The 23,274-nt window shown below is 39.6% G+C and overlaps 1 long non-coding RNA gene across 1 annotated transcript in view; it reads right to left on the bottom strand.

Annotated features, from left to right (window-relative positions):
* Positions 1-20,990, bottom strand: part of LOC132507574 (uncharacterized) — a 30,717-nt gene extending 9,727 nt beyond the window's left edge. Inside the window, exon 1 of the long non-coding RNA XR_009536221.1 lies at positions 20,871-20,990. This is a non-coding gene — a long non-coding RNA (uncharacterized LOC132507574). The remainder of the gene's footprint in view (positions 1-20,870) is intronic.
* Between the last annotated feature and the right edge of the window lie 2,284 nt (positions 20,991-23,274).

Genomic DNA, 23,274 nt, shown 5'->3' with positions numbered 1-23,274 from the left:
TAGATGAGATTTTATGTTTGTAAAGTTTTGTAGTGTATTAGCCATTGGTTTGTAAGTATGACTCAAGATTCAACATATTAAAATGAATTCATGTTCACAAATTTTTAATCAAGAAGGTGCATCACTCTATGTTAGCTTTCCTTTGTTTCTTTCCTGCTGCTTATGGATAATTAATTAAAGGAGTAGAATTTCCCTGTTTTTCACTAAATTCTTAGTAAGTGATACTCTAGAAGCCAAAGAGAGAACTGAATTAGACCGTAGGTCTCCTATTCCTGCTAATACTATCCTTTGTGATGGTGTTACGCCATGTCACTTGTTTTCCAGAAATCAGAATGGATTTATGTTAGTCCATCCCCTTGGATTTGACGTCTCTTGGCATTCTCTTGTGCTCTGGCAAACTGAACTAGCCTTTTAGATCTATGAATAAATAATTAAACCAAAATTATTTTTCCAAAACCATCTCAACTTGCAAATTAAAAATCTACAATTTACTTGCCTCCCTGCCTTCCCCTTTGAGAGCTTCATATAACCCTGATTATCTTAAATGTTTGCCTGTAGCAAAGTGAGGTTTTTAAAAAGTCAAGTGTTGGTGCATTGTAGCTCCTTTGAAATCTAAGTTTAACTTTTTCTGAGTTATATGAATTATTTACAAAACCAAACAATTTCTTATCTTTCATCAGAACAATGCCGAGTACCAAACAAACATTTTGATTAGCCTTCAGCTTAGGTTTTAATTTCTATTGAATGCTAACATTCTTCTGGGTTTTTTTTGTATCTTTCAAATCATAGCAGTTCCTGCTGTACTCATAATGATAGTTATCCATAAAAAACTTTTTTAAATGGAGTATTTTGGATACTACTACCTTCTGTTTATTTTTCTCTTGGGAAATTGTTTTGATGTAGTAGGCAACATCTAAAATCACAGCCTTTGGAAGAATCACTTATTTTGTCTGTCTTTGATTGTCTCATACTTGAACTTTGCCTCCCTCGTGGCCTTGTATTTGAGTGCAGAGTCATAGAAGATGGCTTTGTTGACAGCATTTCATCCAATAGGATATCCACAAAGTGTTTTGTGAGTACAGGCATGCCTTGAGTACCACAATAAAGCAAATATCGTGAGGAAGTGAGTCACTTGAATTTTCTGATTTCCCAGTACATATAGAAGTTATGTTTACACTGTACTGTAGTCTGTTAACTGCAATAGCATTATGTCTAAAAAACAATGTAATACCTTAATTAAAAATACTTTATTGCTAAAAAATGCTAACCATCGTCTGAGCCTTCAGTGAGTCATAGCAGTAACGTCAAAGAACACTGATCACAGGGCTTCCCTGGTGGCGCAGTGGTTGAGAGTCCGCCTGCCGATGCAGGGAACACGGGTTCATGCCCCGGTCTGGGAAGATCCCACATGCCGTGGAGCGGCTGGGCCCGTGAGCCATGGCCGCTGAGCCTGCGTGTACGGAGCCTGTGCTCCACAACGGGAGAGGCTGCAACAGTGAGAGGCCCGTGTACCGAAGAAAAAAAAAAAAAGATCACAGATCATGTAACAAATATAACGATAATGAAAATGTTTAAAATATTGCAAGAATTGCCAAAATATGACACAGAAAAATGAAGTGAACAAGTGCTGTTGGAAAAATGGCACCAATAGACTCGTTTGATGCAGGGTTGACACAAACCTTCAATTTATTTAAAAAAAAAAAGCAGTAAGGCAAAGCACAATAATACAAGGTATACCTTATGAAGTGATCACAGTTATCTTTTACAAAAGACATTGTTTAGATTTTACTGATCGACTTATTATGTCTTCAGAGGCAGAGAAGCTATTGAATCAAATCTGAAATTGTCAGTGGCAAAAGTATTACTCCCACAAATTTAAAGGTGAGTTCAATTTTATTTTGGCTTGAGTCAGTACTCCTGAGAGAAAGGGATACCTATAAAGGGCAAAAACCATCTAATAAGTTCCTAAGGAAAATGTAAGTATTTGTATGCTTTTTTTTGGCAGGTAGTGGGAGTACCTCTTCAAAATAGAAATTCGTAGCCACAAACAGTATTTATTCTCATGTTAGGGAAGTAAAGTGCTGTCATTCTGTCGAGAAAATAAATATCTGTTGAATACTGGCCATGAGTAAAAGACTGGTAGAAAATGTAATTTTTTTTTAAGGTAATACTAAAAATACAGGTCATGAATATACAGTATGACTGCCATTCAAATTGGGAGAATTTACATCTGGTACAGGGAAGAAGGAAGGGATCTTGAAAGGGTTGACATTTACATTAGGTTAGGGAATAGAAACCCAAAAGTCTGTAGAGGCCAGGTAGCTAATGTAAATGAAATGAGAAGAACTGAGTGCTGTAAACTGAAGTGCACATGCCCATCTAAAAGGATAACCCTGACTCAGTTTTAGCCAGTTAATGCCATGCAGAGATTCTGGCCCAGATATGCCAGGTCTTTTGATTTTCCAAGAGAAACAGATTTTAAAGTTCACAACACTTCTTAACCAGTTTGCCACACCTGAATTGTATTTTGAAGGCTCTGTGTGTGACTGTGTCTGTGTTGGAGGAGGGGGTGGCAGAGGGAGAGAGCCTGGTATGGTGAGAGGCAGAGGTACATGATGGAGCAGAAGCTGCATAGCACAGAAGAATCTGCTCAGAGAACAGCAGGTGGCTGCTTTATTGACAGTCCAGTTTCATCTAAGAGTTGTGAGAGAGAAGGCTGGAATGGGCCTCCAGCAGAGCCTTAAATATCAACATTAAGAGTGAAATGGTTTAATAAGATGGGATGCATGAAGGTTTTTGGAGCACAGGTTAGAAGGTAATGGATGATCCAATGAGAAATAATAGCCAGCCAGAAGAAAAATCTCCCAGAAGAGACCCACTTGGCTCACTGGACCTACAAAGCTTCACTTCCTGCCTTGGGGCGCAAGTCACCTTTCATTCCCTGTCCCACACTTAATGACATCAACTCCAAACTGCTCTGTACCTTTGCTTATTCTGCTTTGACTAGTATATATTTCTGAGAGTTAGGCCTCCAGAAAGTAGGCTTTGAACCTTCCTTAGATGTTCTTCTTTTAACTGAATTGTAACCATCTCACTAGACAGTGAACTCCTGGCTTATAGTAGTCATTCAATTGAAAGTTTTAATGAAGAAAGGCCAAGAAGGAAGTACAGAAAGAAGGTTAGAGAAAGAGGTAAGAATTTAGTTCTGGAAAGTTTTTAGGTTGGCTGTCAGCTTCCGTGGCAACCTAGCTAGAGTCCCACCTAGAACGTCACTTTCCCTGTCTGCCATCCCTCTCCCTCTTCTTCAGTCTTCTCTATTCTTTGGAAAGCCCTTGCTCATTGCATAATTCATTCTTCAGCCTTGCACATAGCACACACATTTGTTGAATGAATTAAATAGGTAGTGAAAGGACAGATGTATAAAATACCATCAAACTCTAAGCAATCAGATTCTCATGGTCTGAAGGAACCTGGGAAGGCCACTTACCTCATCCTCCTCTAAATTGGATGATTATTTTGTGATGACCAGATTCTTCTCTTATGTTCTTTGAAGTATAAAATACACATAGAATCTATATGGTTTTAGAAAACTAATGTCATTTTCAACTTTTAAGTCACCCAAAACTCTGTGTTTTCCCCCTTAAAAGCATATCTGGAACATTTTTAGGACTTGGCAGACTTTAAAAGAGACTTTTTTTTATATATCAGTTTTGTGACCAAGCAATTCCATATCCTCCAAAAGTCAGTGAAGTTTTTGGGAAGAGATGTGAAGTTGGTAATTTGGAGAGACTTCTCATTATGATTTGAAAGGTAGACACCTGGGTCACAGAGACCACTTGGTGTCCCTGAGAGTCAAGGGTACTCTTGTAATAGTCCAAGTTGAAAGAAATGTTTAAAGCAGGGCTATGGAGTAGGGAGTGCAGGGAGGAAAGAAGTAAGAGATACTGTGGTAGCAGTGGACAGGCCTGGAGACACATCAGATTTGAGGTGCAAGCAAGAGAGGAAACAAGATGATGGAGGTTTCCAGCCTAGGTGACTAGGAGGTGTGAGGGAGAAGACGATTAATTTGCTTTAGGAAGTGCTGATCTTGAGATGCTTGGAATATCTGGGTGAAAAATATAACGGGAGATTGAATATCTGTGTCTGAAGTGTAGAAGATATTGAAGAAGGAACTCAATATTTGTGCCACTCTTTGCCAGATGCTTTATATACGTTAGATGTATACTAGTCTGCTTGGGCTGCCATAACAAGATATCTGACTTAGTGGCTTAAACAGCAGATGTTTATTTTCTCACAGTTCTGGAGACCAGAAACCCATGTTCAAGGTTCCAGCAGAGATGGTTTCCAGTGAGGAATATCTTCCTACGTTCCAGACATCTGCCTTCTCACTTGGCCTTTCCTCACTCCATGCACAGGAGCAGAGAGAGAGATTTCATTCTCTAGTGTCTCTTAAAAGGATACCAGTCTAGTCCTATTAGATTAGGACCCCACCCTTCTGACCTTATTTAACCTGAATTCCATCCTTAAGGGCCCTATCTACCAGTACAGTCACACTGGGGGTTAGGGCTTTCCCATATGACTTTGGGGAGGAAACAATTCAGACCCCAATAGATATTTCCTATTATAAACAGAGAATTCTAGTAATTTACTCAAGGTTAAACAGGACCAAAAGGTCCATGTTCTTTTGAATGCCCCTATTTAAAATCTTGTTACCACATCCTAGACCATGTGAGATGAATCCACTTTTATGGCTATCAGAAACAAAAGTAACAACCCCATCCTCTTTGACCTCAGAGAGAGAGGAGACATGAAGAATAGGGACAATAAGAATGAGTGTTGACTCTATACACAGCCTTCAGCTCTCCTGACTCCCTGGCTGAGTCTACCTTGGTTGCATAGATTCCCATAAGTCTGGATTTATTTGTACCTTAAGAACCAAAGGATCATGAGAAGACAGGGAAACACACAGCAGATGAAGGAGCAAGGTAAAAACCCACTAGACCAAACAAATGAAGAGGAAATAGGCAGTCTACCTGAAAAAGAATTTAGAGTAATGATAGTAAAGATGATCCAAAATCTTGGAAATAGAATGGAGAAAATATAAGAAACATTTAACAGGGACCTAGAAGAACTGAAGAGCAAACAAAGTGATGAAAAACATAATGAAATTAAAAAGTCTCTAGAAGGAATCAATAGCAGAATAATTGAGGCAGAAGAACGGATAAGTGACCTGGAAGATAAAATAGTGGAAGTAACTACTGCAGAGCAGAATAAAGAAAAAAGAATGAAAAGAATTGAGGACAGTCCCAGAGACCTCTGGGACAACATTAAACACACCAACATTTGAATTATAGGGGTTCCAGAAGAAGAAGAGAAAAAGAAAGGGACTGGGACTTAACCTGGTGGCACAGTGATTGAGAATTCGCCTGCCAATGCAGGGAACATGGGTTCGAGCCCTGGTCTGGGAAGATCCCACATGCCGCGGAGCAACTAAGCCCATGCGCCACAACTACTGAGCCTGTGTGCTAGAGCCCGTGAGCTACAACTACTGAGTCCGAGTGCCACAACTACTGAAGCCTGTGTGCCTAGAGCCCATGCTCCACAACAAGAGAAGCCACTGCAATGAGAAGCCCGTGTGCAATGAAGAGTAGCTCCCACTCGCTAGAAAAACCCGCTCGCAACAACAAAAACCCAATGCAGCCAAAAATTAAAAAAAATTTTAATTAAAAAAATAAATAAAAAGAAAGGGACTGAGAAAATATTTGAAGAGATTATAGTTCAAAACTTCCCTAATATGGGAAAGGAAATAGTTAATCAAGTCCAGGAGGTGCAGGGAGTCCCATACAGCATAAATCCAAAGAAAAACATGCCAAGACACATATTAATCAAACTATCAAAAATTAAATACAAAGAAAAAATATTAAAAACAGCAAGGGAAAAACAACAAATAATATACAAGGGAATCCCCATAAGGTAAACAGCTGATCTTTCAGCAGGAACTCTGAAAGCCAGAAGGGAGTGACAGGACATATGTAAAGTGGTAGATGGGAAAAACCTACAACCAAGATTACTCTACTCAGCAAGGAACTCATTCAGATTCGACAGAGAAATTAAAACCTTTACAGACAAGCAAAAGCTAAGAGAATTCAGCACCACCAAATGAGCTTTACAACAAATGCTAAAGGAACTTCTCTAGACAGGAAAAACGAGAAGGAAAAGACCCACAATAACAAACACAAAACAATTAAGAAAATGGTAATAGAAACATACATATCGATAACTACCTTAAATGTAAATGGATTAAATGCTCCAACCAAAAGACAGACTGGCTGAATGGATACAAAAATAAGCCCCATATATATGCTGTCTACAAGTGACCCACTTCAGACCTAGGGACACATACAGACTGAAAGTGAGGGGATGGAAAAAGATCCCATGCAAATGGAAATCAAAAGAAAGCTGCAGTAGCAATTCTCATATAAGACAAAATAGACTTTACAATAAAGACTATTACAAGAGACAAAGAAGGACACTACATAATGATCAAGGGATCAATCCAAGAAGAAGATATAACAATTATAAATACTTATGCACCCAACATAGGAGCACCTCAATACATAAGGCAAATGCTAACAGCCATAAAAGAGGAAATCGACAGTAACACAATCATAGTAGCGGATATTAACACCCCACTTTCACAATGGACATATCATCCAAAATGAAAATAAATATGGGAACACAGGGCTTCCCTGGTGGTGCAGTGGTTGAGAGTCTGCCTGCCGATGCAGGGGACACAGGTTCGTGCCCTGGTCCGGGAAGATCCCACATGCCGTGGAGCGGCTAGGCCCGTGAGCCATGGCCGCTGAGCCTGTGGGTCCGGAGCCTGTGCTCCACAACGGGAGAGGCCACAATAGTGAGAGGCCTGCGTACCGCAAAATAAATAAATAAATAAAAATAAAAAATAAGGGAACACAGGCTTTACATGATACATTAAACAAGATGGACTTAATTGATATTTATAGGACATTCCATCCAAAAACAACAGAATACACTTTCTTCTCAAGTGCTCACAGAATGTTCTCCAGGATCATGTCTTGGGTCTCAATTCAAGCCTTGGTAAATTTAAGAAAATTGAAATCATATCAAGTATCTTTTCTGACCACAACACTATGAGACTAGATATCAGTTACAGGAAAAAATCTGTAAGAAATACAAACACATGGAGGCTAACCAATACACCACTTAATAACCAAGAGATCACTGAAGAAATCAAAGAGGAAATCATAATATCTAGAAACAAATGACAAAACACGATGACCCAAAACCTATGGGATGCAGCAAAAGCAGTTCCAAGAGGGAAGTTTATAGCAATACAATCCTACCCCAAGAAACACGAAACATCTCAAATAAACAACCTAATCTTACACCTAAAGTAATTAGAGAAAGAAAAACAAAAAAACCCCAAAGTTAGCAGAAGGAAAGAAATCATAAAGATCAGATCAGAAATAAATGAAAAAGAAATGAAGGAAACAATAGCAAAGATCAATAAAACTAAAAGTTGATTCTTTAAGAAGATAAACAAAATAGATAAACCATTAGCCAGACTCATCAAGAAAAAAAGAGAGAAGACTCAATAGAATTAGAAATGAAAAAGGAGAAGTAACAACTGACACTGCAGAAATATAAAGGATCATGAGAGATTACTACAAGCAACTATATGCCAATAAAATGGACAACCTGGAAGACATGGACAAATTCTTAGAAAAGCACAACCTTCCGAGACTGAACCAGGAAGAAACAGAAAATATAAACAGACCAATCACGAGCACTGAAATTGAGACTGTGATTAAAAATCTTCCAAGAAACAAAAGCCCAGGACCAGATGGCTTCACAGGCGAATTCTATCAAATATTTAGAGAACAGCTAACACCTATCCTTCTTAAACTCTTCCAAAATAGAGCAGTGGGAGGAACACTCCCAAACTCATTCTACGAAGCCACCATCACCCTGATACCAAAACCAGCCAAAGGTGTCACAAGAAAGAAAATTACAAGCCAATATCACTGATGAACATAGATGCAAAAATCCTCAACAAAATACTAGCAAACAGAATCCAACAGCACATTAAAAGGATCGTACGCCATGATCAAGTGGGGTTTATCCCAGGAATGCAAGGATTCTTCAGTATACGCAAATCAATCAATGGGATACACCATATTAACAAATTGAAGGACAAAAAACATATGATCATCTCAATGGATGCAGAAAAAGCTTTTGACAAAATTCAACACCTATTTGTGATAAAAAACTCTTCAGAGAGTAGGCATAGAAGGAACCTACCTCAACATAATAAAGGCCATATACGACAAACCCACAGCCAACATGGTTCTCAATGGTGAAAAACTGAAAGCATTTCCTCTAAGATCAGGAAAAAGACAAGGTTGTCCATTCTCACCACTATTATTCACCATAGTTTTGGAAGTTTTAGCCACAGCAATGAGAGAAGAAAAAGAAATAAAAGGAATCCAAATCAGAATAGAAGAAGTAAAACTGTCACTGTTTGCAGATGACATGATACCACACATAGAGAATCCTATAGACGCTACCAGAAAACTACTAGAGCTAATCAATGAATTTGGTAAAGTAGCAGGATACAAAATTAATGCACAGAAATCTCTGGCATTCCTATACCCTAATGATGAAAAATCTGAAAGAGAAATTAAGGAAACACTCCCATTTACCACTGCAACAAAAAGAATAAAATACCTAGGTATAAACCTACCTAAGGAGACAAAAGACCTGTATGTAGAAAACTACAAGACACTGATAAAAGAAATTAAAGATGATACAAACAGATGGAGAGATATACCATGTTCTTCACTTGGAAGAATCAACATTGTGAAAATGACTCTTCTACCCAAAGCAATCTACAGATTCAATGCAATCCCTATCAAAATACCAGTGGCATTTTTCACAGAACGAGAACAAAAAATTGATACTTATTATCAAAGACAAAAAGCAGAGAAATAGAAGTGAAAGTTCTATCAGTTCCTCTCTATGGCTCTTCAAAGAATTGATAATGTGAAGTCATAGAAAAGTGCTGCCTGCTGAATGCACACAAGGTCATGAGTCTGTCTGCATCAAATCACGAGGACTAATTTTAAAAGATAACATTATGGGAAAGCAAGAGCTTCTTCTGTGTCTCAACTAAGGGAGGCACATTGGTGCCAGTTCCCACCAAAAAACCCAAAATCTCAGTTTCCAGGTCAGTTTAAGGAAAAGAATGCATTTGTTCTGAGAAGGCAAACTCCAAGCAAGGCAACACTCAGCAGGGAGGGATGATCTACCTGGACCAAAAGGGCTACAGAGAGAGGACCAACTGCTTAGATAGAGTTCAGATGGATAAGATGAACAGAGCCCAAGACAGGGGACTCAACTGAACGGGAAAGAGAAGAAGTGATCTGAAAAAAATGGACCTGATTGAATTTGAAGAGCAGGAAAAAGAAAAAGAACATTGGGTCTGAAAGAAGATGGGCTTTGGGAGCTGGGAGAGAATCTAGGACTAAGGAAAGGTTGATGATCCATCTCTGTCAGGGAACTCCCTTTTTTGGCCTTTCCTGAGTAGGGATGGTGTCACTCAGGAGCCTGAGGCTTCCTGAGATTAACGGGATCTACTTTAAATCAGGGGCCACTGAATGATTTCTCATTTACCCAGCCCAGTTGATTCTTCTCACTAGGTCATTTTTACAGTCAAATCCACAGCGGTCCCAGAGGCCTCTTTCTGTGTGGTCACATGCTATTTAGCCCCCACTTACCCTTTCCAGTTAACCACTGCAAACATCACTCTGAGCCAGGCAGGGGTGAGGAGCTGTGACCTCTCAGCTTCCTTGGCTGCTCCTATCCTCAGTGATCACTCACCAATAGCAACATCTTAAACCTGCATAGCACTTGACATCATTGTCTTCAGTTCTCTCATTCAGTCTTGGCTGCATCTCTAGGTTGATTTATTGTCCTCATCATATTTAGAAAGAAACTAGAGCTCAAATGGATTGAGTGCTCTGAAAGAGCCTGGATATGAACCCATATCTTCTTCCCCCCAGCTCAGGGCTCTTTCCACATTACACACATCTCTGTGCATCCACAGCACCGTTATACCACACCGTGCAGTGCAGCCCCCTTCATGCCTTTTCTTTTTATATTCACCAGCATGGGTACTAGGGTCTTCTTAATTGGGTTATCAGTTTTCTAAGGATACAAATCAAGTCTCATATTTCTGCTTTGTTAAATGAGTAATGCTCTGTTAAACACTCGATACCTGTCTAAGTATTTCATTTTTTAATCCATTACAAAATATAGAAAATATAAAATTATAAGAAACCAAGATGAATAACACAACATATGTTCTTCATGGCATGTTGAAAACCTATTAGTGATCAGGGACCTCTCTGGTGGTCCAGTGGTTAAGAATCCGCCTTCCAATGCAGGAGATGTGGGTTCCATCCCTAGTCGGGGAACTAAGGTCCCACATGCCATGGGGCAACTAAGCTCATGCGCCACAACTAGAGAGAAGCCTGCTCGCCACAACAAAGAGCCTGAGTGCTGAAACAAAAGATTCCATGTGCCACAACTAAGACCCAACGCAGCTAAAAATAAATAAATACTTTTTAAAAAAGAAAGAAAATCTATTAGTGATCATACTGAGTCATTAGCGGTAGTTTTCAAAGCTCTATTGATTGCATAGTCTCTGAGACCACTGAGGGCTTCAACATGTTTTTTTTGTGTGTCAGAATCCCATTAGAAGCGATTAGATTTGGTTTCTACCAACCTATGTGCCAATGCCACAGTCAGCCTATGGTTCATGAAATTCTTGAATTTCATGCCCCAAATCATTCTGCTTCTGATGAATGACAATGAGAATACTGGATGAAGAACCATCCAGTTAAAAGGGATGAACAACTCATCCCTTTTAAATCAATATCAAATTGTACTCTCAGCTTCCATCTACAATAGCAAACAATATGTTTTTCTTCAATCCCAAAGATTCAGTTATACACTCATAACTTGCTTCTATCATTTTTATTTGCCATAATAAAGAGAATCAATTTTTTAGTCCAGTTAAACATGGAGGATTTGTCCACCCAGTTGTATTCTGAAACAATGGGAGGGTAGCATTGCCTTCTTGCAATGCTGTGTAACTTTTAGAGCTAAATCATCACAGTTGATTTGAGAACAAAGTAAAGGAACAGTGAGAAATCGCAGGCATTTTTCTAAATGCATAGTCCAGGGTTTAAAGTTGAAATTTCTACATTCAAAACAAAGTAGTGATTGCACGTCATACTCATCAAACTGTACGCATTAAATATGTGCAGTTTTTATATATCAATTATACCTCAATAAAGCTGCTAAAACAAAGTGAATGATCCTATACATTTCACCTTGAGAGTTACTGAGAAGAAAAGGGAAAAACAGAAACAACAGTTTTCGTTAGAATCAGAAACTATTTTTGAAGTCTAATTGGCTCCAGAGGAAACACCTGGGGTAAGATACTAGGAGTAGAAGATTTCTTTGGGGCCAGTGGTCACCTTTAAGAAATTCTTCAGATCTCCAGGTTGATACTGTCAGAATCAAGTTGAACTGTACCACATCTAGCTGGTGTCTGAGAATTGTTTGGTGGTGTGGGGAACCCTCCCACACATCAGAATTGGTGACCAGAATCTTAAGGCCCAAAAGATAATAATGAGTTGGCCATATGATGAGTGGGGCAGAGGAGCTTTTAAGAATGAGTGACTGGGGGGCAGAAGAGGAACCAAGATGGTGGAGTAGAAGGACATGCTCTCACCCCCTCTTGTGAGAACACCAGAATCACAACTAGCTGCTGGGCAATCATCTACAGGAAGACACTGGAACTCACCAAAAAAGATACCCCACATCCAAACACAAAGGAGAAGCCACAATGAGACGGTAGGAGGGGCACAATCGTAGTAAACTCAAATCGCATAACTGCTGGGTGGGTGACTCACAGACTGAAGAACACTTATACCACAGAAGTCCACCCACTGGAGTGAAGGTTCTGAGCCCCACGTCAGGCTTCCCAACCAGGGGATCCAGCAACGGGAGGAGGAATTCCTAGAGAATCAGACTTTGAAGCCCAGTGGGATTTGATTGCAGGACTTCGACAGGACTGGGGGAAACAGAGACTCCACTCTTGGAGGGCACACACAAAGTAGTGTGTGCATCAGGACCCAGGGGAAGGAGCAGTGACCCCAGGGGAGACTGAACCAGACCTACCTGCTAGTGTTGGAGGGTCTCCTGCAGAGGAGGGGGGTGGCTGTGGCTCACCGTGGGGACAAGGACACTGGCAGCAGAAGTTCTGGGAAGTACTCTGTGGTGTGAGCCCTCCCAGAGTCTGCCATTAGCCCCATCAAAGAGCCCAGGTAGGCTCCAGTGTTGGGTTGCCTCAGGCCAAACAACCAACAGGGAGGGAACCCAGCCCCACCCATCAGCAGTCAAGTGGATTAAAGTTTTACTGAGCTCTGCCCACCAGAGCAACACCCAGCTCTACCCACCACCAGTCCCTCCCATCAGGAAACTTGCACAAGCCTCTTAGATAGCCTCATCCACCAGAGGCAAGACAGCAGAAGCAAGAAGTACAATCCTGCAGCCTGTGGAACAAAAACCACATTCACAGAAAGACAGACAAGATAAAAAGGCAGAGGGCTATGTACCAGATGAAGGAACAAGATAAAACCCCAGAAAAACAACTAAATGAAGTGGAGATAGGCAACCTTCCAGGAAAAGAATTCAGAATAATGATAGTGAAGATGATCCAGGACCTCGGGAAAAGAATGGAGGCAAAGATCGAGAAGATGCAAGAAATGCTTAACAAAGACCTAGAAGAATTAAAGAACAAACAAACAGAGATGAACAATACAATAACTGAAATGAAAACTACACTAGAAGGAATCAATAGCAGAATAAATGAGGAAGAAGAACGGATAAGTGACCTGGAAGACAGAATTGTGGAATTCACTGCTGCGGAACAGAATAAAGAAAAAGGAATGAAAAGAAATGAAGACAGCCTAACAGACCTGGGGAACAACATTAAACGCAACAACATTCGCATTATAGGGGTCCCAGAAGGAGAAGAGAGAGAGAAAGAACCAGAGAAAATATTTGAAGAGATTATAGTGGAAAACTTCCCTAACATGGGAAAGGAAATAGCCACCCAAGTCCAGGAAGCACAGTGAGTCCCATACAGGATAAACCCAAGGAGAAACACACCAAGACACATAGTAATCAAATTGGCAAAAATTAAAGACAAAGAAAAATTATTGAAAGCAGCAAGGGAAAAATGACAAATAACATACAAGGGAACTCCCATAAGGTTAACAGCTGATTTTTCAGCAGAAACTCTACAAGCCATAAGGGAGTGGCATGATATACTTAAAGTGATAAAAGGGAAGAACCTACAACCCAGATTACTCTACCCAGAAAGGATCTCATTCAGATATGATGGAGAAATCAAAAGCTTTACAGACAAGCAAAAGCTAAGAGAATTCAGCACCACCAAACCAGCTCTACAACAAATGCTAAAGGAACTTCTCTAAGTGGGAAACACAAGAGAAGAAAAGGACCTACAAAAACAAACCCAAAACAATTAAGAAAATGGTCATAGGAACCTACATATTGATAATTACCTTAAACGTGAATGGATTAAATGCAGCAACCAAAAGACACAGGCTTGCTGAATGGATACAAAAACAAGACCTATATATATGCTGTCTACAAGAGACCCACTTCAGACCTAGGGACACATACAGACTGAAAGTGAGGGGATGGAAAAAGATATTCCATGCAAATGGAAATCAAAAGAAGGAGTACTTATACTCATATCAGATAAAATAGACTTTAAAATAAAGAATGTTACAAGAGACAAGGAAGGACACTACATAATGATCAAAGGATCAATCCAAGAAGAAGATATAACAATTACAAATATATATGCACCCAACATAGGAGCACCTCAATACATAAGGCAACTGCTAACAGCCATAAAAGAGGAAATCAACAGTAACACAATAATAGTGGGGGAGTTTAACACCTCACTTACACCAATGGATAGATCATCCAAAATGAAAATAAATAAGGAAACAGAAGCTTTAAATCACACAATAGACCAGATAGATTTAATTGATATTTATAGGATATTCCATCCAAAAACAGCAGATTACACTTTCTTCTCAAGTGCGCACGGAACATTCTCCAGGATAGATCACATCTTGGGTCACAAATCAAGCCTCAGTAAATTTAAGAAAATTGAAATCATATCAAGCATCTTTTCTGATCACAACGCTATGAGATTAAAAATGAATTACAAAATTACAACAAATTACAAACAAAAACACATGGAGGCCAAACAATACGTTACTAAATAACCAAGAGATCACTGAAGAAATCAAAGAGGAAATCAAAAAATACCTAGAGAAAAATGACAATGAAAACTCGAGGATCCAAAACCTATGGGATGCACCAAAAGGATTTCTAAGAAGGAAGTTTATAGCTATACAAGCCTACCCCAAGAAACAAGAAAAATCTCAAGTAAACAATCTGACCTTACACCTAAAGGAACTAGAGAAAGAAGAACAAACAAAACCCAAAGTTAGCGGAAGAAAAGAAATCATAAAGATCAGAGCAGAAATAAATGAAATAGAAACAAAGAAAACAATAGCAAAGATTAATAAAACTAAAAGCTGGTTCTTTGAGAAGATAAATAAAATTGATAAACCATTAGCCAGACTCACCAAGAAAAAGAGAGAGAGGACTCAAATCAATAAAATTAGAAATGAAAAAGAAGTTACAAAAGACACCACAGAAATACAGCATCCTAAGAGACTACTACAAGCAACTCTATGCCAATAAAACAGACAACCTGGAAGAAATGGACAAATTCTTAGAAAGGTATAACCTTCCAAGACTGAACCAGGAAGAAACAGAAAATATGAACAGACCAATCACAAGTAATGAAATTGAAACCGTGATTTAAAATCTTCCAGCAAACAAAAGTCCAGGACCAGATGGCTTCACAGGTGAATTCTATCAAACATTTAGAGAAGAGCTAACACCCATCTTTCTCAAACTCTTCCAAAAATTTGCAGAGGAAGGAACACTCCCAAACTCATTCTATGAGGCCACCATCACCCTGATACCAAAACCAGACAAAGATACTACAAAAAAAGAAAATTACAGACCAATATCACTGATGAATATAGATGCAAAAATCCTCAACAAAATACTAGCCAACAGAATCCAACAGCACATTAAAAGGATCATACACCACGATCAAGTGGGATTTATCTCAGGGATGCAAGGATTCTTCAATATACGCAAATCAATCAATGTGATACACCATATTAACAAATTGAAGAATAAAAACCATATGATCATCTCAATAGATGCAGAAAAAGCTTTTGACAAAATTCAACACCAATTTATGATAAAAACTCTCCAGAAAGTGGGCATAGAGGGAACCTACCTCAACATGATAAAGGCCATATACGACTCACCCACAACAAACATCATTCTCAATGGTGAAAAACTGAAAGCATTTCCTCTAAGATCAGGAATGAGACAAGGATGTCCACTCTCACCACTATTATTCAACATAGTTTTGGAAGTCCTAGCCATAGCAATCAGAGAAGAAAAGGAAATAAAAGGAATCCAAGAAGGAGTAAAGCAGATGATATGCTACTATACATAGAGAATCCTAAAGATGCTACCAGAAAACTACTAGAGCTAATCAATGAATTTGGTAAAGTAGCAGGATACAATATTAATGCACAGAAATCTCTGGCATTCCTATACACTAATGATGAAAAATCTGAAAGTGAAATCAAAAAAACACTCCCATTTACCATTGCAACAATAAAACAAGAATAAAATATCTAGGAATAAACCTACCTAAGGAGACAAAAGACCTGTATGCAGAAAATTATAAGACACTGATAAAAGAAATTAAAGATGATATAAATAGATGGAGAGATATATCATGTTCTTGGATTGGAAGAATCAACATTGTGAAAATGACTCTACTACCCAAAGCAATCTAATGATTCAATGCAATCCCTATCAAAATACCAGTGGCATTTTTCACAGAACGAGAACAAAAAATTTCACAATTTGTATGGAAACACAAAAGACCCCGAATAGCAAAGCAATCTTGAGAACGAAAAATGGAGCTGGAGAAACCAGGCTCCCTGACTTCAGACTATACTACAAAACTACAGTAATCAAGACAGTATGGTACTGGCACAAAAACAGAAATATAGATCAATGGAACAGGATAGAAAGCCCAGAGATAAACCCATGCACATATGGTCACCTTATCTTTGATAAAGGAGGCAGGAATGCACAGTGGAGAAAGGACAGCCTCTTCAATAAGTGGTGCTGGGAAAACTAACAGCTACATGTAAAAGTATGAGATTACAACACTCCCTAATACCATACACAAAAATAAGCTCAAAATGGATTAAAGACCTAAATGTAAGGCCAGAAACTATCAAACTCTTAGAGGAAAACATAGGCAGGACACTCTATGACATAAATCACAGCAAGATCCTTTTTGATCCACCTCCTAGAGAAATGGAAATAAAAACAAAAATAAACAAATGGGACCTAATGAAACTGAAAAGCTTCTGCACAGCAAAGGAAACCATAAACAAGACCAAAAGACAACACTCAGAATGGGAGAAAATATTTGCAAATGAAGCAACTGATAAAGGATTAATCTCCAAAATTTACAAGCAGCTCATGCAGCTTAATAACAAAAAAACGAACAACCCAATCCAAAAATGGGCAGAAGACCTAAATAGACATTTCTCCAAAGAAGACATACAGATTGCCAACAAACACATGAAAGAATGCTCAACATCATTAATCATTAGAGAAATGCAAATCAAAACTACAATGAGATATCATCTCACACCGGTCAGAATGGCCATCATCAAAAAATCTAGAAACAATAAATTCTGGAGAGGGTGTGGAGAAAAGGGAACACTCTTGCACTGCTGGTGGGAATGTGAATTGGTACACCTACTATGGAGAACAGTATGGAGGTTCATTAAAAACTAAAACTAGAACTACCCTATGACCCAGCAATACCACTACTGGGCATATACACTGAGAAAACCATAATTCAAAAAGAAAACCATGACTCAAAAACAGTCATGTACCAAAATGTTCATTTCAGCTCTATTTACAATAGCCAGGAGATGGAAACAACCTAAGTGTCCATCATCGGATGAATGGATAAAGAAGATGTGGCACATATATACAATGGAATATTACTCAGCCATAAAAAGAAACGAAATTGAGCTATTTGTAATGAGGTGGATAGACCTAGAGTCTGTCATACAGAGTGAAGTAAGTCAGAAAGAGAGAGACAAATACCGTATGCTAACACATATATATGGCATTTAAGAAAAATAAATGTCATGAAGAACCTAGGGGTAAAACAGGAATAAAGACACGACTTACTAGAGAATGGACTTGAGGCTATAGGGAGGGGGAAGGGTAAACTGTGACAAAGCGAGAGAGAGGCATGGACATATATACACTACAAAACGTAAAATAGATAGCTAGTGGGAAGCAGCCGCATAGCACAGGGAGATCAGCTCGGTGCTTTGTGACCACCTAGAGGGGTGGGATGGGGAGGGTGGGAGGGAGGGAGACACAGAGGGAAGAGATATGGGAACATATGTATATGTATAAGTTATTCACTTTGTTATAAAGCAGAAACTAACACACCATTGTAAAGCAATTATACTCCAATAAAGGTGTAAAAAAAAAATTCATATGGTACCATGAATAGCCAAAGCAATCTTGAGAAAGAAGAGCAAAGATGGAGGCATCACACTTTTGGATGTCAAATTATATTACAAAGTTATAGTAATCAAAACAGTATGGTACTGACATAAAAACAGACGCATAGACCAACGGAACAAAAAGAGAGTTCAGAAATAAACCCACATATATATGGTCAAGTAACCTATGAAAAGGGTGCAAAGAATACACAATGGGGAAAGAATAGTCTCTTCAATAAATTATGTTGGGAAAACTGGATATCCACAAGCAACAGAATGAAATCAGATCCTTATCTTACACCATATGCAAAATCAACTCAAAATGGATAAAATACTTAAATGTAAGACCTGAAGCCACAAAACTCCTAGAAGAAAACATAGGGGAAAATTTCCCTAACATTGGTCTTGGCAATAATTTCTGGATGACACCAAGAGCGCAGGGCAACAAAGGTAAAAATAAAGTAGGACTACATCAAACCAAAAAGCTTCTTCACAGCAAAGGAAACAATTAACAAAATGAAATGACAACCTACTGGATGGGAGAAAATATTTGCAAACCATATATCTGATAAGGGGTTAACCTCCAAACTATACAAGGAAAAAGGAACTCATATAACTCAACAGCAAGAAAAAAAAAATTCAATTTGAAAACAGGCAAAGGTCTGAATAGACATTTTTCCAAAGAAGGTTAGCAAATGGCCAACAGGTACACAAAAAGGTGCTCAACATCACTAATGACCAGAGAAATGCAAATCAAAACCACAGTGAGATACCACCTCACACCTGTTAGGAGTATTAACAAAAAGACAAGAGATAACAAGCAACGGTCAGGATGTGGAGTAAAGGGAACTCTTGTATATTGCTGGTATGTAAATTGGTGTAGCAACTATGGAAAACAGTATGGAGGTTCCTCAAAAAATTAAAAATAGAACTACCATATGATCCAGCAATCCCACCTCTGTGCATATCCAGAGGAAATGAAATCAGGATCTTGAAGAGTTATGCACTCCAATATTCACTGAAGCATTGCTCACAATAGCAAGATATGGAAACAACCTAAGTTTTGATGAATGAAGAAAATGTGATATATATGTGATGTATATATGTGTACATATGTATATGTGTGTGTGTATACACACACACACACACACACACACACACACACAAAGGAATACTATTCAGCCATAAAAAAGGAAATCCTGCCAGTTGTGACAACATGGATGAAACTGGAGGACATCACGCTAAGTAAAATAAGCCAGACACAGAAAGCAAATACTGTACGATCTCACTTCTATGTGGAATCTTAAAAACTCAAACTCAAAGCCATAGGGTAGAGCAGTGGTTACCAGGGGCGGAGGTAGGGAAAATCAGGACAGGTTGGTCAAAGGGTACAAACTTTCAGTTACAAGATGAACAAGTTCTGGATATCTAATGTACAGCATGATGACTATAGTTAATAATACTCTTTTGTATACTTGAAATTTGCTAATAGAGTAGATCTTAAGTGTTCTTGCCAAGCCAAAAAAAAGAAAAGGTAACTATGTGAAGTGATGGATGTGTTAACTTGCTTGATTGCAGTAAGCATGTCACAATGTATTTATACATCAAAACCTGATGTTGCACACCTCAAATATATGCCATTTTTATTTGTCAGTTATACCCTAATAAAGTTGGAGAGATCAAAAACCATATATACATATATACAGCTTTCTTCAATAAAAGTACAAAATATTCAGGAATAAATTTAACAAAATAAAGTGCAGTGAAAACTACAAAACTATTAAAATAAATTAGAAAAGATTTAGATAAATTGAATTATATCCCAGTTCCTTGTTTAGAGGACTTAATATTGTTAAGATAACAATATTCCCCAAGTTGATCTACAGCTTCAGTGCAATCCCTATCAAAATCCCAGCTTGCTTTTATTTTTTGCGGAAATTGACAAGTTGATCCTATAATTTATATGAAAATGCAATAACACAAAATAGCCAAAACATTCTTGAAAAATAAAGAACAAGGGCAGATTCACACTTCCCAATTCAAAACTTACTATAAAGTTACAGTAATCAAGACGGTGTGGCACTGACAAAAGACACACATATTGGTCAATGGAATAAAATTGAAAGTCCAGAAATAAACCCTTACATTTATGGTGAATTCACTTTTTACCAAGATGCCAAGACAATTCAATGGAGAAAGAATCTTCTTTTTAACAAATGGTTTCAGGACAACTGGATATTCATATGCAAAAGAATGCATTTGTATCCCCATATCACACCATACATAAAAATTAGCAGAATGGATCATAGGTCTAAATGAAAACTCAAATGACAAATTTCTTAGAAGAAAACATAGGAGTAAAATTTTGTGACTTTAGCATAGGCAACACTCTTTTAGATATGGTTCTAAAATCACAAGCAACAAAAGAAAAACAAATATATATATATATATATATATATTGGGCTTGCTCAAAATTAAAAACTTTGGTGCTTCAAATATAACCATAAAAAAGTGAAAAGACAACCCACCAAAGCAACAAAATATCCAGCCCCTTATCAGGAAGTATGAAGACATACAACTCAATAATGAAAAGAGAAATACTTTCTGGAGGACTTCCGGGAAGATGGCGGAAGAGTAAGACGCGGAGATCACTTTCCTCCCCACAGATACACCAGAAATACATCTACACGTGGAACAACTCCTACAGAACACCTACTGAACGCTGGCAGAAGACCTCAGACCTTCCAAAAGGCAAGAAACCCCCCACGTACCTGGTTAGGGCAAAAGAAAAAAATAAACAGAGACAAAAGGATAGGGACGGGTCCTGCACCAGCGGGAGGGAGCTGTGAAGGAGGAAAAATGTCCACACACTAGGAAGCCCCTTCGCGGGCGGAGACTGCGGGTGGCGGAGTGGGGGAGCTCCGGAGCCGCGGAGGAGAGCACAGCAACAGGGGTGCGGAGGGCAAAGCGGAGAGATTCCAGCACAGAGGATCAGGGCCGACCGGCACTCACCAGCCGAGAGGCTTGTCTGCTCACCCGCCGGGGCGGGCGGGGCTGGGAGCTGAGGCTCCGGCTTCAGTCAGAGCGCCGGGAGAGGACTGGGGTTGGCGGCGTGAACACAGCCTGCAGGGCGTTAGTGCACCGCAGCTAGCCGGGAGGGAGTCCGGGGAGAAGTCTGGACCTGCCGAGGAGGCAAGAGACTTTTTCTTCCCTCTTTATTTCCTGGTACGCGAGGAGAGAGGATTAAGAACGCTGCTTAAAGGAGCTCCAGAGACAGGCGCGAGCCGCGGCTAAAAGTGCGGACCCCAGAGACAGACATGAGATGCTAAGGCCGCTGCTGCCGCCACCAAGAAGCCTGTGTGCGCGCACAGGTCACTATCCACACCCCGCTTCCGGGGAGCCTGTGCAGCCCGCCTTTGCCAGGGTCCCGGGATCCAGGGACAACCCCCCCGGGAGAACGCACGGCGCGCCTCAGGCTGACGCAACGTCACGCCGGCCTCTGCCACCGCAGGCCCGCCCCGTACTCCACGCCCCTCCCTCCGCCCCGGCCTGAGTGAGCCAGAGCCTCCAAATCAGCGGCTCCTTTAACCCCGTCCTGTCTGAGCAAAGAACAGACGCCCTCCAGCGACCTACACGCACAGGCGGGGCCAAATCCAAAGCTGAGCCCCTGGGAGCTGTGAGAACAAAGAAGAGAAAGGGAAATCTCTCCCAGCAGCCTCAGAAGCAGCGGATTAAAGCTCCACAATCAACTTGATGAACCCTGCATCTGTGGAATACATGAATAGACAACGAATCATCCCAAATTAAGGAGCCGTGTGGATGAAAGGCTCTTGGTGCTGCAGCCGGGAGTTAGTGCTGTGCCTCTGAGGTGGGAGAGCCAACTTCAGGACACTGGTCCACAAGAGGCCTCCCAGCTGCACATAATATCAAACAGCGAAAATCTCCCAGAGATCTCCATCTCAACGCCAGCACCCAGCTTCACTCAACGACCGGCAAGCTACAGTGCTGGACATCCTATGCCAAACAACTAGCAAGACAGGAACACAACCCCACCCATTAGCAGAGAGGCTGCCCAAAATCATAATAAGTCTACAGACACCCCAAAACACACCACCAGACGTGGACCTGTCCACCAGAAAGACAAGATCCAGCCTCATCCACCAGAACACAGGCACTAGTACCCTCCACCAGGAAGCCTGCACAACCCACTGAACCAACCTTAGCCACTGGGGACAGACACAAAAAACAACAGGAACTACGAACCTTCAGCCTGCAAAAAGGAGACCCCAAACACAGTAAGATAAGCAAAATGAAAAGACAGAAAAACACACAGCAGATGAAGGAGCAAGATAAAAACCCACCAGACCTAACAAATGAGGAGGAAATAGGCAGTCTACCTGAAAAAGAATTCAGAGTAATGATAGTAAAGATGATCCAAAATCTTGGAAATAGAATAGACAAAATGCAAGAAACATTTAACAAGGACCTAGAAGAACTAAAGATGAAACAAACAATGATGAACAACACAATAAATGAAATGAAAAATACTCTAGATGGGATCAATAGCAGAATAACTGAGGCAGAAGAACGGATAAGTGACCTGGAAGATAAAATAGTGGAAATAACTAATGCAGAGCAGAATAAAGAAAAAAGAATGAAAAGAACTGAGGACAGTCTCAGAGACCTCTGGGACAACATTAAACGCACCAACATTCGAATTATAGGGGTTCCAGAAGAAGAAGAGAAAAAGAAAGGGACTGAGAAAATATTTGAAGAGATTATAGTTGAAAACTTCCCTAATATGGGAAAGGAAATAGTTAATCAAGTCCAGGAAGCACAGAGAGTCCCATACAGGATAAATCCAAGGAGAAATACGCCAAGACACATATTAATCAAACTGTCAAAAATTAAATACAATGAAAGCATATTAAAAACAGCAGGGAAAAACAACAAATAACACACAAGGGAATCCCCATAAGGTTAACAGCTGATCTTTAGCAGAAACTCTGCAAGCCAGAAGGGAGTGGCAGGACATATTGAAAGTGATGAAGGAGAAAAACCTGCAACCAAGATTACTCTACCCAGCAAGGATCTCATTCAGATTTGATGGAGAAATTAAAACCTTTACAGACAAGCAAAAGCTGAGAGAGTTCAGCACCACCAAACCAGCTCTACAACAACTGCTAAAGGAACTTCTCTAGGCAAGAAACACAAAAGAAGGAAAAGACCTACAATAACGAACCCAAAACAATTAAGAAAATGGGAATGGGAACATACATATCGATAATTACCTTAAATGTAAATGGACTAAATGCTCCCACCAAAAGACATAGATTGGCTGAATGGATACAAAAACAAGATGCATATATTTGCTATCTACAAGACACCCACTTCAGACCTAGAGACACATACAGAC

Source organism: Lagenorhynchus albirostris, chromosome 16 (assembly GCF_949774975.1).
Source record: "Lagenorhynchus albirostris chromosome 16, mLagAlb1.1, whole genome shotgun sequence".
Classification (NCBI taxonomy): domain Eukaryota; kingdom Metazoa; phylum Chordata; class Mammalia; order Artiodactyla; family Delphinidae; genus Lagenorhynchus; species Lagenorhynchus albirostris.
This window is presented reverse-complemented; position numbering and strand designations above follow the sequence as displayed.